Genomic DNA, 6032 nt, shown 5'->3' with positions numbered 1-6032 from the left:
ACAGCAAAGTGCATTTAAGGATACAAATTTGACTCCATGATATGTGTATTTGCATATACATATATTTCATATATATATATGATATGAAGCTGGGTGGTGGGAAGTAAGGGAGTACAGAGAAGGGGCTCTAGATACAATTAAAATATATGAAATTTGCAAAAATTAAATAAAAACCCTCTATATTTTGAGATAAAGAAGAAATATGTATTATGTAATATTATTTATGTGCATTTTAAATTATTAAAGAAATAAAAATTTTACAGTAGGAAATATTCACTAAAGTTTGGAAAAGACACTAAAGCAAGAACAGGACAGAAACACATGAGACATACGAAAATAAAAACCATTCATTTAAAAAAATCAATTGTACATATCACCAAATCTAGCCACACCAATAATAGTATTAAATGAAGAATCTAAGTAATTTTATAGGGAAAGATGTTGCTAATATTTAAGAAATAAGGGAACCTCTATGCTACATGCATTATAAAGAAATAGAAGGAAAGAAAGAAAAAAATTTGTCAGGCAAAATTCATCTGTACAACAGCTACAGTGGTTGTATTCCTCTAACAGGTTTAATGATTTATAATGGATTATAAGCATCTTACCAATGGCAAATAATAGACTTTCTGTAACTACCTACCCTTTGCAAGTATTTTGTTGAGAATTTTTGCATCTATGTTCATTAACAATATGGGTGTGTTGTTTTCTTTTTTGGTTGTGTCTTTACCTTAAAGGGAATGTTTTTGGATTGTTTTCTTTGTTTCTATTTCATTAATTTCTCCTCTGATTTTTGTTATTTCTTCTCATCTACTAGTTTTAGGGTTGGTTTATTCTTGCCTTTCCAGAGTCTTGAGTTGTACTATCAAGTTATTTACATGTGCTCTGATTTTTTTCACGTAGGCACTAAGCTATAAACTTCCCTCTCAGGACTGCTTTTAAGGTGTCCCAGAGATTTTGTTGCATTGCATTCTAATTTTCATTTTGCTTCAGGAATACTTTTATTTTTTCTTAATTTCTTTTAATCTCCATGAGTTTGTGTAGTTACTATGGCTTCTTTTTCTGTTGATTATAAGCTTCATTGCACTGTGATCTGATAGAAAGTGTGAAATTATTTCATTTTTTTTGTATTTGTTGAGATTTTTTGTGTCCCAGGAAGTGGCCAATTTTGGAAAACCTTGCATGAGCTGCTGAGTAGAAAGTATATTTTTTGGTGTTTTGGTGGAATATTCTATAGATGTCTGCTAGGTCCATTTCATTAAGATGTCATTTAATACAGATGTCTCCTTCTTTGTCCAGTTGACCTATCTATTGAATACAGTGTGATATTAAAGTCACCTACTCTTGCTGAGTTCAGGTTAATCTGTGCTTTATACTCCTGGAGTACTGCTTTTATGAAATTGGATGCATCAAACTTTGGTGCATATAGATTCATGACTATAATACCTTCTTGATCAATTGTTCCTTTGATTAGAATGCAGTGACCCTCTTTATCTCTTTGGATTAATTTTAATTTGAAATATATTTTGTCAGATATTAGAACTGTAACACCAGTTTGCTTCTTAGAGCCATTTGCTTGGCTTTTTTCCATCCTTCTGCCCTAAGGGAGTATCTGTCCTTGAAGGTGAGATGAGTTCCTTGAACACAACAAAAAGATGATTTTCTTTCTAGATCCATTCGGTTGGCCTGCATCTTTTGACAGGGGAGTTGAGGATATTGAGTGTTATTATTGCAAGATGAGTATTGGATACTGTCATTTTAACTTCTTTGTGTGTGGGACCCTATTTTGTGTTTCCATTATTATACCTTTCTTTGTTTTCTTTCTGTACCATTTGGGTATACTCATTCCTATCCTCGATGCTTTGTATTGCTTCAAGTATTTTCTGTAGGGCTGGTTTGGTAGACATGAATTATTTCATCCTATTCCTTCCATGGAAAAATTTCCATTCCCATTAGACTATGATAGATGATTTTGCTGGATAAAGTGTTCCAGGTTAACATCCATGGTTATTTACAACTGCGAATATTATGGTCTAGGCTTTTCTGGCTGTCTTATTTTACATTGAATACTCAGCTGTAATTCTCCTGGGTTTTCCTTTCTTTGTAACTTGTTTTTCTCTTGCACCTTTAGTACACTCTCTGATTTGTACACTTAATGTTTTCCTATGATATGCCATGGGGAGTTTCTGTACTGGTCATGCATAACTGATGTTGTATGTGCTTTTTGAATCTGTATGTCTTTCCTTAGTTTAGGGACGTTCTCTTCTATAATCCAATTGAAAATCTGGTCAGTGCCATTGTCCTGAAATTCTTCTCCTCCCTGTATTCCTATGATGCATACATTTTGTCTTTTCATCTTGTCCCACGTTTCTTGTGTATTCCATTCCTGTGTTATATTAAATTTTAAATAGTCTTTGCTGAGGCATTTCAGATCTTCAACTTTGTCATCTGGTCTTGATATTCTCTTCTCTGTTTCATTCATTCTGTTTGTGATGTTTTCTCCTGCTGTTTCCAATTGACTTACTGTGTTCTTCCATTTCATGTTCATTTCAGTTTGGCTTTTCTTCAATATTTCTCTGTTTTGTGAATTCACTTTTCATGTCCTGAATTGTTTTTGATATTTCATTAATTGTATATTCTTGAACATCCATTGCAAGTTTATGCCTTACCACTTTGAGTTCTTTGAGTTGTTTGTGTTTTCTTTAAGTTCTTTGATTATGTTTATGATTATTCTTTTAAATTCTGCATCCTGGGGTTCCTCAGGGTGGTTCTTATTTTAGTGCAATTCTGTAGGACCAATGAGTTTTGTTGGGGGCATATTCTCTTGGATTTTCATGTTATTTTGGTTTGAGGGCTGCCATTTGGGCATATGGGTGATCTTTGTTGGTTGTGTGTATGGTAGGAACTTCTATTTTGCCTTTGTTTAATTGAATTTTGGGTCTGTTTATATTTTTCAGGCCACTGGAAGCTTGCACATGTGAACTTGTGGCAATGATGGCATCAAGCACAGGACCCATGCTAACTCAATTAGACAAAAGGTCCAGAGTGGAGTGAGGGAAATGTGTGGTGGGTCGGCCCTAGTCTGGGAAATACTGGAGATAGATTACTCCTGGGTCATGGAGAATAGGTCCTCCAAATGATCTCTGTATAGAGTGACTAGACTCCAGAAGATGAATTTTCTCTGAAGGACATCTGGGTACAAATGTTTGAGTGGATAGGACTTAACATGTATGGCAAAATACATGAGGTCAGGTTCAGGGACAGAAAGGGGGGAGGGGAGTCTAAATTTCATTAAGAACTGTTGTATGAAATGTACAAAATCTCAATAAAAGTTTACAATATAAAATTAAAAATCAAGAAATAAAGTGGCTAATATACATGAACACAACAAGAAAGGCCTGAGACAAAGAAAAACAAAAATAAAAGTGTTGATAGAGAAAAGAGACTATTTTGTAACACTTAAGGGCTTCAATGATCTTTTTAACAATGGATAGAACAATTAAAATGTCAAAAGAATAGAAACAAATTGAAAAACATCAATAAACTAAGCATAACAATATCTAAAAATAACTCCACCCTCTAACAGAACACCCATTCTACTACAAGACATATGGAGCATCCCTTACATTTGAATTCATGCTCATTTTAGATCAAATCTCAAAAAATTTAAATATATTGAAGTCATATAATGTTCTAGAATTATAAGGGATTTCAATTAAAAATTGATAATAAAATATGAGAAAAATCACAAATATTTATAAATTGACACAATACCAAAGAATAAATGGCTTGAAGAAGAAATTAGGAAATGCACTGAGGTGAATATAAATGAAATTACAGTATACCAAAGAATGAAATCATATTTTTTGAAATAAATGTATAACTGCAGACCATTATGTTAAGTGAAATAAACCAGGCAAGGAAAGAAAAGTGATACATAGTGTCACTCATCTGTGGAATCTCAAAAGCTTCTGTACATCAAAGAAGCAACCAAGAAGGTGAAGAGAAAACCCACACAATGGAAGAAAATCTTCACCAGCAACAAATCTGACAGAGGATTAACTTCCAGAATATATAACGAACTCAAAAAAGAAAGAATCAAGAAATGAAGTAAGCCAATTAAAAATGGGCTAAGGGGCTGAACAGAGAGTTCTCAAAGGAAGAAATAAGGGCAGCTAAGAAGCATCTTAAAACATATTCAGCATCACTAGTAATTAGGGAAATGCAAATTAAAACCACTTCAAAATTTCATCTTATCCCAATCAGACTGGCTAAGATCAAGAGAACAAATGATACCAAATGTTGGAGAGGATGTGGGGAAAGGGGAACACTCTTCCACTGCTGGGTGGGGCTGCAAACTTGTTCAACCCCTATGGAAAGCAGTGTGGAGAACTCTTAAAAACTACAAATGAGCATACCATTTATACCGCTCCTTGGCATATACCAAAGAACTCATCCTGTTGCAGAGATACTTGTACATCCATGTTTTTTGCTGCTCTTTTCACAATAGCTAAGAGATGGAAGCAGCCTAAGTGTCCCTCAACTGACGAGTGGATAATGAAAATGTGGCTCATTTATACCATGGAGTTTTACTCAGCAGTAAAGAAAAATGAAATCATGAAATTTTCAGGTAAATGGATGGAACTAGAAACTGTTATACTAAGTGAAGTAACACAGACTCAGGAAAAAATGAACAAAGAAACCCGATGTATGTTCTCCCTCATATGTGGATAAGTGAGTATATATCCAGACACAACTACAGGAATCAGGATAATGAAAAGGAACCAGGGATGTAAAGGAAAAGAAAGAGTCTGAAAGAGAAGAACTGTAGGAAACAGGTGTTAATAAGAGTGATATGGATAAAAATGGGATTATTTTAAGGGGAGGGGGGAGGGAGGGTTATACAAGGAACCTAAATATTTCAGGAAGAATCATAAAAATTTGCTTCATGTTAGTTGAGGTAAAAAACATTACCATTGAAATCTACATGATGATTTTATATCCATGCTCAGGTGCCAAGAATCTTAGATAGTAACTGACTGTGACTAGTAATAATCAGATACATAGAGATTAGAGACACATGTGCAAACATCTAGACGTTAGTAGCCTTAAGATTGAATTTTTCTGTATGAAACACTATATTTTAAAATGAAATGGACATCAAAAATTAAAAATGACTTCTGGACATGTAGAGCCATTGCACTCATGAATGTACTGCAGCTGTGAGTATCTGTGCTAGGACTATACAAGACTGGACTCAACAACATTTTAATGTGAATGGGAGAGGTCATGAGGCCTTACATGTTCCTGAGGGATTATTGGCAATTAATACTTATTGAGAGGAATTGTCATTTTCTTCAGTTCTTTACCCACTGACAAGTTGGACATGTAGAGCCATTGCACTCATGAATGTACTGCAGCTGTGAGTATCTGTGCTAGGACTATACAAGACTGGACTCAACAACATTTTAATGTGAATGGGAGAGGTCATGAGGCCTTACATGTTCCTGAGGGATTATTGGCAATTAATACTTATTGAGAGGAATTGTCATTTTCTTCAGTTCTTTACCCACTGACAAGTTGTCCTTCCTCCAGTAAATCACCTACAAACCATGCTCAGGCAAGAAACTGCAATTAAATTCAGTGGGTAGCACACAAAATGAACACATGAAAACATGAGGGACTCTTGTTGAAGATTTCAAGTGGGAAAGGAAGGGGATTAGAGAGAGGAATAGAAGTTTAAAATGACCAAAATTCATTATATAAATATATGAAACTGTCAAACAATAAAAATTAAAAGGAAAAACTTAAATCATTATCCTAAATTTCTGTAATTTCAAAACTAGAGAAAACAATACCATTATTTAATTTAATTTTTTTACATTTTAATGAAAGTATAAAATGGTTTTACACAAAGGGATTACACTGTTGATTTTTTCTTTATATCAGTAAACTAACTTCTCAGCATACAGTATTTTGTGGAGGCTTTCACTTATGTTTAAAATGATGTTAGAGAAATATACAATCTGTGC

The sequence above is a fragment of the Nannospalax galili genome, unplaced genomic scaffold (assembly GCF_000622305.1).
Source record: "Nannospalax galili isolate Female #2095 unplaced genomic scaffold, S.galili_v1.0 scaffold198, whole genome shotgun sequence".
Classification (NCBI taxonomy): domain Eukaryota; kingdom Metazoa; phylum Chordata; class Mammalia; order Rodentia; family Spalacidae; genus Nannospalax; species Nannospalax galili.
The sequence above is the reverse complement of the archived record's forward strand: the minus strand, read 5'-3'. Positions refer to the sequence as shown.